This window comes from Neofelis nebulosa, chromosome 8 (genome assembly GCF_028018385.1).
Source record: "Neofelis nebulosa isolate mNeoNeb1 chromosome 8, mNeoNeb1.pri, whole genome shotgun sequence".
Classification (NCBI taxonomy): Eukaryota; Metazoa; Chordata; class Mammalia; order Carnivora; family Felidae; genus Neofelis; species Neofelis nebulosa.
Window position 1 is genome coordinate 32,900,200 of NC_080789.1, and position 12,315 is coordinate 32,912,514.

Sequence of the window (12,315 nt, forward strand, 5' to 3'; positions counted from 1 at the left end):
CATAGTGTATATTTTCCTCTTTATCTCCCCTAAAAGAACTCATAGACATTAAACAGAGTAATGGTGCATCAGCGAAAGTAAAATGCCCAGTCATTTCTCAGATTATGGGACACTGGTCCTGAACTATCACAAATCCCTGTTGAATAAAAATGCCAAAAGGGAGAATAGTGCTTTATGGGGATCAGATGATAAATGGAGTTTTGTTTCAAGTCCATTTCATTGTAGGAGACTGTGTCAACATAAATGTAACTTGGTCCTGTGCCCAGTTCTTAAGAGATTAATTGGAATAGAAATATGTGACAAGTACAGAATAGCAACATTGGCTACCAAATTCCATTGTGAGAGCTATTATTAAAGGGTGCTCAAGTGTGAGACTATGGAAGTGCACCCTCCAATATCAAAACCTCAAATTAAAACAGTACTGAAGACTTCTGCTTCTAGGTGGGTTCTAATAAGTAGCAGCTGGCCATTATTCCTGCTGCAAAAGCTGGGAAAATTTGTATAAATTACAAAAGGTGCATTTTCAAAGGCAGGAGATAACTATGAAGGAAATAAAATCTAAGTAAGCAAAAATTGCACTGAGGAGATAACTTTTCCTTGGTGAGCTGATAAACTACAGTGTTTTTTAGACCCCTGTGTGTATTTGCTGATTCTGGGCACAGACTTCAGATCAGGCTTAGCTCAAGCAGACTCTGCTGGGGGAAGGAGGAGAAAACCAGTAAGTTTTTAGTTGACATGCAGTGCTAGAATAACAAAGCAGAAAACTGAGGCGCCTCAAACGCTTGACCAATCTCTCCAGAGGACATTTTCTGAGTTCTGGGACTAGGTGGGAGTCTGGGGAGTTAAGATAAAATTTCTGAAAACTCGACTGAAAGGTCCTGTAATCTGCAGTGTTTAAGAAACGAAGTCCTGCTGGGGGAAACTGCAGGACCCAAGTGGATGGCCAGAATCCCTTCAAGATATTTCCCAGATTTTGAACCTTTTTGAGAGAGAGAATATGAAGCTCGGCTGGGAAATTCTGAAGGCAGAACTTGGTTTTATTTTTAAAAACCTCAGTGTTATCCCTTTTCTTTCATTGGCAAATATATAATTTTAATATTCCTAATGATAATGAAAGTGGACTTTGAATGTTTTTTGCATCTTTCAGAATTATTTAATTCTGAAGCTCTGATGTGTAGAGAGCACATATATTGATAAAGTAGTCACCTTGCATTTAACTTGGAGACCATTCAAAATGCACATGAGCCATAAACAGACACAAATCTCTGCTTTATGTGACAATAGGGCTCTTTATTCCATCAGGTTCTCAATACCTGCTGTTCACTTGGCCTAGAGTACTTGTCCTCGTACCTTGATATGGCTCAGTTCTCATTGTTGAGATATTAGTCTGCCCATCACCTCCTCCAAGAGGCTGTGACTGACCAGATTATCAAAGGTATATAACCCTCCATTTTCAGCTCATACACATTGTTCATTTCTATCTAATCACCTATAACAATTTACAGGTGATATGTATTTTCTGTATCTTGGGTTATTTTTCTCTTGCAATTTCCCTCTCTAGAAAATTACCTCCATGAAGGTAGGGACTATTTTTGTGTTTTTCTTCTTTGCATGTGTCCATAGCCCCTAACACTTGTCATGTACATAATAGTTACTGAATAAATATTGATTGGATTAAATGGAATAAATCAATGAATATTATTGTAAAATATGTACTGTGACAGCCCCTATGCTCATTTCCACATTGTTTTTGCCATATACATCTGGGATGATTCTTGAACTTCTCCAGGTTACAGGTTTTATTACTTTGTCCGTGGCAGAAAATGCATATTCACAAGCACAATATATCACACAACTTTTAATATGATACTCTGTTAAATAATGATTCTAGAAACAAATAGCCCTTTCTCTGAAAATAACTGGTTATTGAACATAACACTATTTTTGTAGTCTTATCAAATAGAAAACACATTCATTATATGTCATTTGAAGTAATTTTTATGATTAAAAACCTACATAACTATATATTTTCTTTAACTTCTACTTTCTCATCCTAAGTGGGAGAAAACAGTGCAAGGAATTCCAGGAGTGTTATTCATGACTAGATGTCTGTTTACAGTTATCCCTTTGATAAAACAGGTCAGTGTTAAGCTTCAGTAGGCTGAAAAATTTAACATGATTAGTTCTCATTAATGTCAGAGTTAAGCTTTTTCCTTATAATAAAGGCAGAACCATTCAAACAGGATTCTTGCAGAACCCAAGTATCTGTCACACAGTGATTGTCCTTTCTTGTGCCATTAATTTCAGGTCACCTAAGAGAATATTAAAGGAAAAGTAGTACAAAAAATTAAGGTCCTGTGGCTTAAAATTATACAAATTTAACAAGGTTTATAAAATGGATACATATACAAAAACAGTAATTTGTCTGCTATGTGTATTTAACAATACTTTTAGAATCATGTTTTGTCTTTCAATATTAGAAAGTTATATTTTGTTTTAAAAGAATTAGAAATGTACAAAGGAATATATGCTCAATAATAATCACGAAGACCCCTAAAATCCAGTGAAAATAATCACAATCATGTTGATATATGTCTTTCTTGACCTCACTACTGGCATGCCTGAGGATGACCAAGACTAAATCACACCCTTGGGATTCTCATAAACATTTGTTGACAGAAAGCCTACAGGAAAATAGGGAGTTCTGTAAAAAGGCAGTTTGGAAACTGGGCAATGTGATTTTGACATAAAAAATATTGTGACTCACAGCTTGGTGAAACTTTTAATAGAACATGTAGAATCCAACTTTTACTTATTTAAAATTTATTTAGGGGCGCCTGGGTGGCGCAATCGGTTAAGCGTCTGACTTCAGCCAGGTCACCATCTCGCGGTCCGTGAGTTCGAGCCCCGCGTCAGGCTCTGGGCTGATGGCTCAGAGCCTGGAGCCTGTTTCCGATTCTGTGTCTCCCTCTCTCTCTGCCCCTCCCCCGTTCATGCTATGTCTCTCTCTGTCCCAAAAATAAATAAAAACCGTTGAAAAAAAAATTAAAAAAAAATTTATTTAAAAATTGGGGTGCCTGGGTGGCTCAGTCGGTTGAATGTCCCACTTGGGCTCAGGTCATGATCTCGTGGTTTGTGAGTTCCAGCCCCACTTTGGCCTCTGTGCTGACAGCTCAGAGCCTGGAGCCTGCTTCTCATTCTGTGTCTCCCTCTCTCTCTGTCCCTCCCCCGTTCACACTCTCTCTTTCCTTCAAAAATAAACATTAAAAAATGAATAAACATTAAAAAATTAAATAAATAAATACATACATACATACATACATACATACATAAATAAAATTTATTTAAAACTTAATAAAAGGTGTACCTGGGTGGCTCCATTGGTTAAGCATCCATTTATTGATTTTGGCTCATGTCATGATCTCAGGGTGGTGAGATGGAGCCCCACATTGGGCTCCTTGCTAAGCATAGAGCCTGCTTGAGATTCTCTCTTTCTCTCTCCCTCTGCTCCTCTCTCCTGCTCATGCTTTCTCTCTCTAAAAATAAGCATTAAAAATAAAATTTAATAAAAAATACCATTTTCTATAATTAATTATGATAGAGTTTGATTATTTAATTTATTTATACATTTGCAGTATTATAAATGAAACTGAAATTAGGATATTTAAATTCAAGTGTTTCTGGGAATCTCTGTTTCTAAAGGGAAACAAGTAACAACAAAAGAAGTATATGTCAAAGCATATAAAAATGAAAATTTGATACTGATAAATTAGCCTCATGGAAGTTTTAATTTCACACTTAGAAATTATGATGGGAAAGTTTTAAAAAAATCCTTATCAGCATCAAGTGCCATTTTTTTAAAAAGATGTTTTTCTACCCTAACCTAATTAAAAATGAGAACTTAGCTTATATTAAATATGGTAACAGTTTATGTTAAATATGTTAGTTATTTAAATATTTTTCATCACTTTGTTATTATGTTGCCACTTTCCTTTGGAATGAGAATAATCTGGCTCCAGAGACTGGCCCTTTTGCACTAAATTGGACTATTTTTCTATTAATTTATTTTTCTGGGATTATCTTTCCTATGAGAATCAGAAAAGAAAAAAATGTCTATACTCACATAGTTCTTATAAAAACAGAGAATTTAAAAAATCAACAGTTATGAATCAATAATTTCTTCTTTAAAATACCTTTATACAAAAATGTAGTGTATTTTGTGTCTCAGAAAAATATGTATCTTTCATATTAGCATGGTGATTCAAAAGTATTATTTTAAACCTTGGAGGATCCATTGTAAAAAAATTATAAGAATATTTTTGTACTGGAGTAAAATGTCATGCATAACATATAATGACCTAGTGTCAAAGATGTATAATAGTCTATCAGATCCATATTGGAATGAGAAAATGAATGAAAGAAAATTACTTAAATTATATAATGAAGGTATACGAGTAGATACAGTGTGTTTTTTCATTATACAAATGGTACAAATACTGTTTTATAGTAATGGCTCAAAATATTTAAAAGTAGTTACAATATCATTAATAGAATCACTGGGACCATGAAAGAATAAATCTTGCTATTTTTATGGGAAAAACACCACTTCATAGTGCCAGGTAAATAATTAAAAGAATACAAGTGAATGTAGTTTTTATAATATATCCAACTGTGCTTTATACTGTCCCTTTGGCACTTTTGTTTGCAGTTTTTAAAATTAATATTGAGTTATGTGATATGATAAAAAATAATACAGCTGTACATTGTTTATAAATATTTTAAGAAATAATTTTTTTTAAACAAGTAAGATGCAGCATATTGTCGACTCTGCTAAGAGCATGAAATCTGAGGCCAGACTGCCTCAGCTCAAATTCCTAACTTTCAAGGACCTGCTTGTAATCTTGAGCAAATTACTTAATATCTCTTTACCTCAGTGTTCTCAATACAAGAATAATATAATCATTATGAGAATTACTGAGTTAATACTCGTGAGCTGTATTGTTTGCATGTTGACTATCTAAAATTTTTTTGAAGATTTTTATTTTATAAAGCCAATTGCTCACTATCAGTTATGAAAACTACATTTTAATATTCACATTTTATGGCACTTTGATTAAATTTTACTGTCTCAACTGTTGATTAAAAAAGAATATATACCAAAACAAATTATCTTTTTCTAAATTTTTTAAATGTTTATTTATTTTTGAGAGAGAGAGAGAGAGAGAGAGAGAGAGAGAGAGAGAGAGGAGAAGGGGAGAGAGGGAGACACAGAATCCAAAGCAGGCTCCAGGCTCTGAGCGCTGAGCACAGATCCTGACACGGGGCTTGAACCCACGCACCGTGAGATCATGACCTGAGCCGAAGTTGGGTGCTTAACCAACTGAGCTACCCAGGTGCCCCAAAACATAAATTATCTTTTAATTCATCAGTTATGTCCAGTGCTAAAAAAAAGTGCCAAACAGATAATAGACAACTAGATTTTTGTTGTTGGTGATGATGGCGGTGGTGGTTGTTTGTTTGTTTTGTGTGTGTGTGTGTGTGTGTGTGTGCGTGTGTGTGTATTTTCAAGATTTTCCTGGTGATTTATTAGCATAGAATGGTGGAAATGTGGTCTGAGAGCAGACAAATAGTAAGACATCCACTTCTCTGGATTCTCAGAATTCTTTCTTTCCCTTCTACCCAAGCTTAAAACAATGACAGTAACTTCTTCATTAGCTTCAGGGATGTTTTAAAATACAGAGTGTCAGTAGAAAATTTGAGGTATGGTAAGATCAATACATCAGGAGATTATTGCCATTGCAAAGATAGTTTATTATTCACAGTTCTCAAGATGAAACCTATTATTCAAAGTTCTCAACATGCCTTAGGGTAAGGCCACATGGGGAAGCCCTGAGGTTTGTCAAGAGGCAGGAAGAATGGGGAAACTAGGGGAAAGAGGCTTTATTGTGATTTCTGTGGGAAGGAATGGGCAAGGTAGGGTAACCAGGCTTAGAATTGGCTGTTTTCAGGCCCTGCTGCATAAGATCTGTCTCTAACGTCTGGAACCTGGTGTTGGGGTGATTAGAGCAAGTTTCAGTGACTGAAAGTATGAAAGTCCAATAAAGAAGTATGTGGGAGTGTGGATTCTGGATTGCTTGGTTTGTGTTTGAAAAGTGCACCCCCAAGAGGAGGACTCCTCTTGAGAAAGTGGGCTGGCACAAGGGAGTCAGGAAACCAAGGCACCATGATAGGTGCATATTATGGGGCTGTAGTACAAAACAAGGACTGTCTGGCATATGCATGTAGGGCAGGTGTTAAAACATGAAGTTTGCAGAAATTAGAAATGATTAATCCATCGGGTCACACAAAATCTTGCCTCCTAATCTATTATGCTCACATCCACATATGGATATTCTGTAACCTTGAAGTAAGTTGTAAAAATAGCCATCACAACCCCTTATATAAAATACTAGGACAATGGTGAAAGGTAAAAAAGGAATAATGTGCTAATACAATTGGTCATAAGGGAGTACTTCAAATCCTTGCTGCAGTGTTCCTTTACTCATTTTATATCCCTTTTTCTTCATCCTGAATTTTTTATTGTCAGAGGTCTTTAGTTGGTGGGGTTACTCAAACCACATTCCTAAAGGCTTGATTCTCAATAGTTTTGTTTTTAGTGAGTTGGAGAAATGTCATTAACTTTTATGTAGTTAGAGGCACCCCAGATGATTTTCTGAACTAAACAGTTCTACTTGCCTTCGTGGTTATTTATTGATATGCCACCATGATAAATAATTTAATGGACACCTACAAAATATGACATTGTACTTCTTAAATATAAGAAGTTGCCACAACAAAACTAGTTCCTCATAAAGGGCTTGATTATAAATATATAAAACCACTTCTGACTGATAGAGTGGCTAAAATAATCATAATGGCAACCAACAAGAAAAGAACAACAAAGGCAACAGGGAAACAACTGGGACTTTAAACATTATTCAGTATACACCAAAGGTATTCTCACATTTAGAGAACGACAAATGAATGAGGCCCTCTGGCTTGAGGTATAGCCATGGTGTTCTAGTTTTACTGATATTTAACCATGCTGACTCCTGAAAAGCAAGTAGATCAGAAGAGACGTAGCCTGAAAACAATAACACAGACACACAGTTAATAGTTACAGATCTTCCTAATCTAGATTCACATATTCCACAGTGGAGTTTTCAATAACTACTTTATTGAGTCACAGAGATATATAGCTACTGACAGAAATGAATGAATCAAGGTGATCAAGCTCAATGTCATAGTCTGTAGGTTCCAATGTCAATTGTTTGTGTCTTTGAAGGTTTGGAAGGGAAAGAAGGAAGTAGAGTGTCTTCATTTCCCCAACAGTAAGAAGTGACAGCATACACATTTTCTTCCAAACTGTTCATAGTCACAAATAACTTGACAACAAAGTTCTTCTCTAGTGTATGAATATGTACAGATCTTGTAAATTATTTTTTCTCAACTTTGTTTTCCAGTTTTACTATCTAGACGCCTACCTCATCAATTATCAGGGTAAAAGACTGATAGGCATGCTTAGAAATGACAATAATAAAAGAGAATGCCCTTGGAGAATACCATTCTAAATATTATTATATACTATTAATTATATAATAATTATATAATTTTTAATAATAGCAACCAAGCTTTGAAATGGTATGCCAGGGACTAGGTATGCTTTTTATATTATTTAATCTTCACAGTAAGTTAACATTTTAAGGACTTTTTCAATAAAGAGCTAGGATAAAGTGCTAAGATTAAAAGTTCTAGAGAAAAATATTAGCTATTTAAAAAATATATTTCAAGTTTTTATTTAAATTTTAGTTAACACATAGAGTAATATTAGTTACAGGAGTAGAATTTAGTGATTTATCACTTATATATAGCACCCAGTGCTACTCACAAATGCCTCCTTAATGCCCATCACCCATTTAGCCCTAACTCACCTCCCTTCTAGCAACCCTCAATTTATTCTCTATAGTTAAGATTGTCTTATGGTTTGCCTCTCTCTCTCTCTCTCTCTCTCTCTCTCCCTCCCTCCCTCCCTCTTTTTGTTTCCTTTACCCAGAGGAGAGATCACAACCAATACCACAGAAATACAATCATAAGAGAATATTATGAAAAATTATATGCCAACAAATTGGGGAATCTGGAAGAAATAGATATATTCCTAGAAACATATATACTACCCAAACTGAAATAGGAAGAAATAGAAAAATTGAACAGACCATAACCAGCAAAGAAATTGAATCAGTAATAAAAAACCTCCCAACAAACAAAAATCCAGGGCCAAATGGCTTCCCAGGGGAATTCTACCAAACATTTAATTTTTTTTTGAGAGAGAGAGAAAGAGAGTGGGGGAGGGCCAGAGAGAGAGGCAGGCACAGAATCCAAAGCAGGCTCCAGACTCTGAGCTGTCAGCCCAGAGCCCGACCTGGGGCTCAAACCTACGAACTGCAAGATCATGACCTGAGCTAAAGACAGACGCTTAACCAACTGAGCCATCCAGCCAGATACCTCTCAAACATTTAAAGAAGAATTAATACCTTTTCAACTTTAAAAAAATAGAAATGGAAAGAAAAATTCCAAACTCATTATAGAAGGCCAGCATTACCTTGACTCCAAAACCAAAGACCCCACTAAAAAGGATATTACAGGCCAATATCCCTGATGAAAATGGATGCAAAAGTACCCAACAAGGTACTAGCAAATTGAATCCAATAATACACTTAAGTAATTATTCACCATGATCAAGTGGGATTTATCCCTGGATTGCAAGAGTGGTTTAATATTTGCAAATCAATCAACATGATACACCACATTAATAAAGGACAAGAACCATATGATACTCTCAATAGATGCAGAAAAACTATTTGACAAAGTACAGCATCCATTGTTGATAAAACATTCAACAAAGTAGGGATAGAGGGAACATACCTCAACATAATAAGGCCATAGATGAAAACCCACAGCTAATATCATCCTCAATGAGGGAAAACTGAGAGCTTTTCCTCTAAGTGCAGGAACATGATTGGGATGTCCACTCTCACCATTGTTATTTAACACAGTACTGGAAGTCCTAGCTTCAGCAATCAGATAACAGAAAGAAAGAAATGGTATCCAAATTGTCAAGGAAGAAGTAAAACATTCACTATTCACAGAGGACATAATACTTTATGCAGAAAACCTGAAGACTCCACCAAAAATTGCTAGAACTGATAACACAAATTTAGTAAAGTCATAGGATACAAGAGCAATGTATAGAAATCTGTTGCATTTCTATATACCAATAATGAAGCAGCAGAAAGAAAAATCAAGGAACTGATTCCATTTACAATTGCAGCAAAAAACCATAAGATACCTAGGAATAAACCTAACAAAAGAGGTAAAAGATCTATATTCTGAAAACTACAGAACACTTATGAAAGTAATTGAAAAGGACACAAAGAAATGAAAAAATATTTCATGCTCATGGATTTAACAAATATTGTTAAAATGTCTATACTACCCAAGGCAACCTACACATTTAATGCAATCCCTATCAAAACACGACCAGCATTTTTCACAGAGGTAGCACAAACAATTCTAAAACTTATATGGAACAAGAAAAGATGCCAAATAGCCAAAGTAATCTTGAAAAAGAAAAACAAAGCTGGAGGCATCACAAATCAACTCAAAGCTGATATTACCTCAAGCTATACAACAAAGCTGTCATCATCAAGGCACAAAAGCAGACATATTTATCAATGTAACAGAAGAGAAAACCCAGAAATGGACCCACAGCTATATGGTCAACTAATCTTTGACAAAGCAGGAAAGACTACCCAGTGGGAAAAGAGTCTCTTCAACAAATAGTGTTGGGAAAACTGGACAGCAGCATACTGAAGAATGAAACTGGGCCACTTTTTTACACCATACAGAAAAATAAATTCAAACTGGATGAAAGACCTAAATGTGAGAGAGGAAACCATCAAAATCCTAGAGAAGAACAAAGGCGGCAACCTCGTCAACCTCAGCCATATCATCCTCTTACTAAGCATATCACTAAAGGCAAGGGAAACAAAAGCAAAAATGAACTATAGGGACTTCATTGAGAAAAAGTCTTCTGCAGGGCGAAGGAAACAATCAACAAAACTAAAAGACAGTCTACACAATGGGAGAAGTGATATTTGCAAGCAACATATCTGATAAAGGGTTAGTATCCAAAATCTCTAAAGAACTTATCAACCTCAACACCCCCCCCCAAAAAAAAACAATCCAGTTAGAAATGGACAGAAAACATGAATAAACATTTTTCCAAAGAAAACATCCAGTTGGCTGACAGACACATGAAAAGATGATCAACATTACTCATCATCAAGGAAATACAAATTGAGCTACAATGAGACATCACTTCACACCTGTCAGAATGTCTAAAACTAACAACACAGGAAATGACAGATGCTGGTGAGGACGCAGACAAAGGGGAACATTTTTACACTGTTGGATGCAAACTGGTGCCACTGCTCTGGTAATCAGTATAGAGGTTCCTCAAAAAGTTAAAATTAGAACTACCTTATGACCCAGAAATTGCACTACTAAGTATTTTTATCCAAAGGATACAATAATACTGATGAAGAATGTGCCAAGGGGCACATGCTCCCCCATTTTATAGCAGCATTATCAACAATAGCCAAATTATGGAAAGTACCCAAATGTCCATCGTCTGATGAATGGATAAAGAAGATGTGGCATATAAATTCAATAGTGTATTACTCAGCCATAAAAAAGAAGGAAATCTTGCCACTTGCAATGACGTGGAGGAAGCTAGAGTGTATCATGCTAAATTAAAGAAGTCTGTCAGAAAAAGACAAATACCGTATGATTTAACTCATATGTGGAATTTAAGAAATATTAGCTACTTTAATTTGGTTTAGAACTTCTGATGGTTTCAGTACCTGTGAATGAATGAAAAACATATTTCTGTCTCTTTGTATGTTAGTGTTTTGTGAATCCTAACCTTCTCAGTTACCCCAGAAAATAAAATGAGAATCCTTCTACCCTCTCTGGTGTATGTTGTTCAAGGTGGCCAAAGTCAGTGCCAGCATTGTGATAGTGGCACTAGTAATACAGTGGTAAAAATTGCATCCTGACTTCAAAGTCTTGAGTTTGTTCCATTGTACACCTCTAAGAATGGGACAAAAGTTCCTCCCCAACGTTCTGTTAGATGTCCAGAGGTGCCTTGGGGCTTGCACATATCCTGAGTGGTATAGGAAGGCAACAACTATAGTAATCAGATAGGTACTAGGCAAGGTTCTGGTGAACTGATGGTTATCACTCTTGCTGGAAAGTGAAAGGTGTGACTTTTGTGGCAAAGGAATGGACTTCTCACTTTGAAGCAGATGATGTGATGAACTGGCTGATAGCCAGGGTGTGGGATTGAGAGAGAACAGTTGTTAATCGGATGTTTACTGGAGAGGACTGCTACCCAATTTAAGTCCTGAGAACTCAAATATTTAGTCATTTAGAGTGATGCTTCTTTTGGTCTATGAAGCTAGCACCATTTAGGAAGTCCTGTAACTCCTCTGCCCTTTGGCAACGCCGCTAGCCTTAAATCTCAAGATTCTAGAGTCCTATCCATGAGCCATCACACATTTCTTCCCTCTTATTTTGCCCTTTCTTCTTTATCTATCTACAAAGACTTTTTGGTTTGTTTTCTATAGACTTTGAGACAATAAATGAAATTGATAATGGTAATCAAGGAGTCAACCAAACAACCAAACTTTTTGTTTTCTTAAACATAAGGAGTCTATTTCAAATACATCCTGAAGGTAAAGAGGATACATGGAAGCTCTACCATGAAAATCTGAATCATTCTATAGCAGCAAGAAAATTTTCAAAAAGGCAAAAATGTTGACTTCCACATTTGACATATGGTATTCTGTTATAATTGCCTGGGATACATTGATTCAGTCATTCTAAACCCAGTATCTCCACATGTGGCTCCCAGATTATTCTCAGGGAAGAAAAGGGGAAAAAAAGGAAGGAAAGAGCAGCGAATAAGAGGAAAGATGTGGCAGACATCTGGTGTGATTCAGACGTCACTCAGCAAAAAGTACTTCTTATGTAAGTATGGTTAACTGGCAAGCCAATTCCAATAGCTCTTAAGGCCTTCTCATTCTCAGGAACAATAGTATCCCATAGTTTATACTCTTTTTTTTTTTTTACTTTATTTATTTATTTATTTATTTAGTAGGCTCCATGCCTAACATGAGGCTTGAACTCATGACCCTGAGATCAAGAGTTTACTAC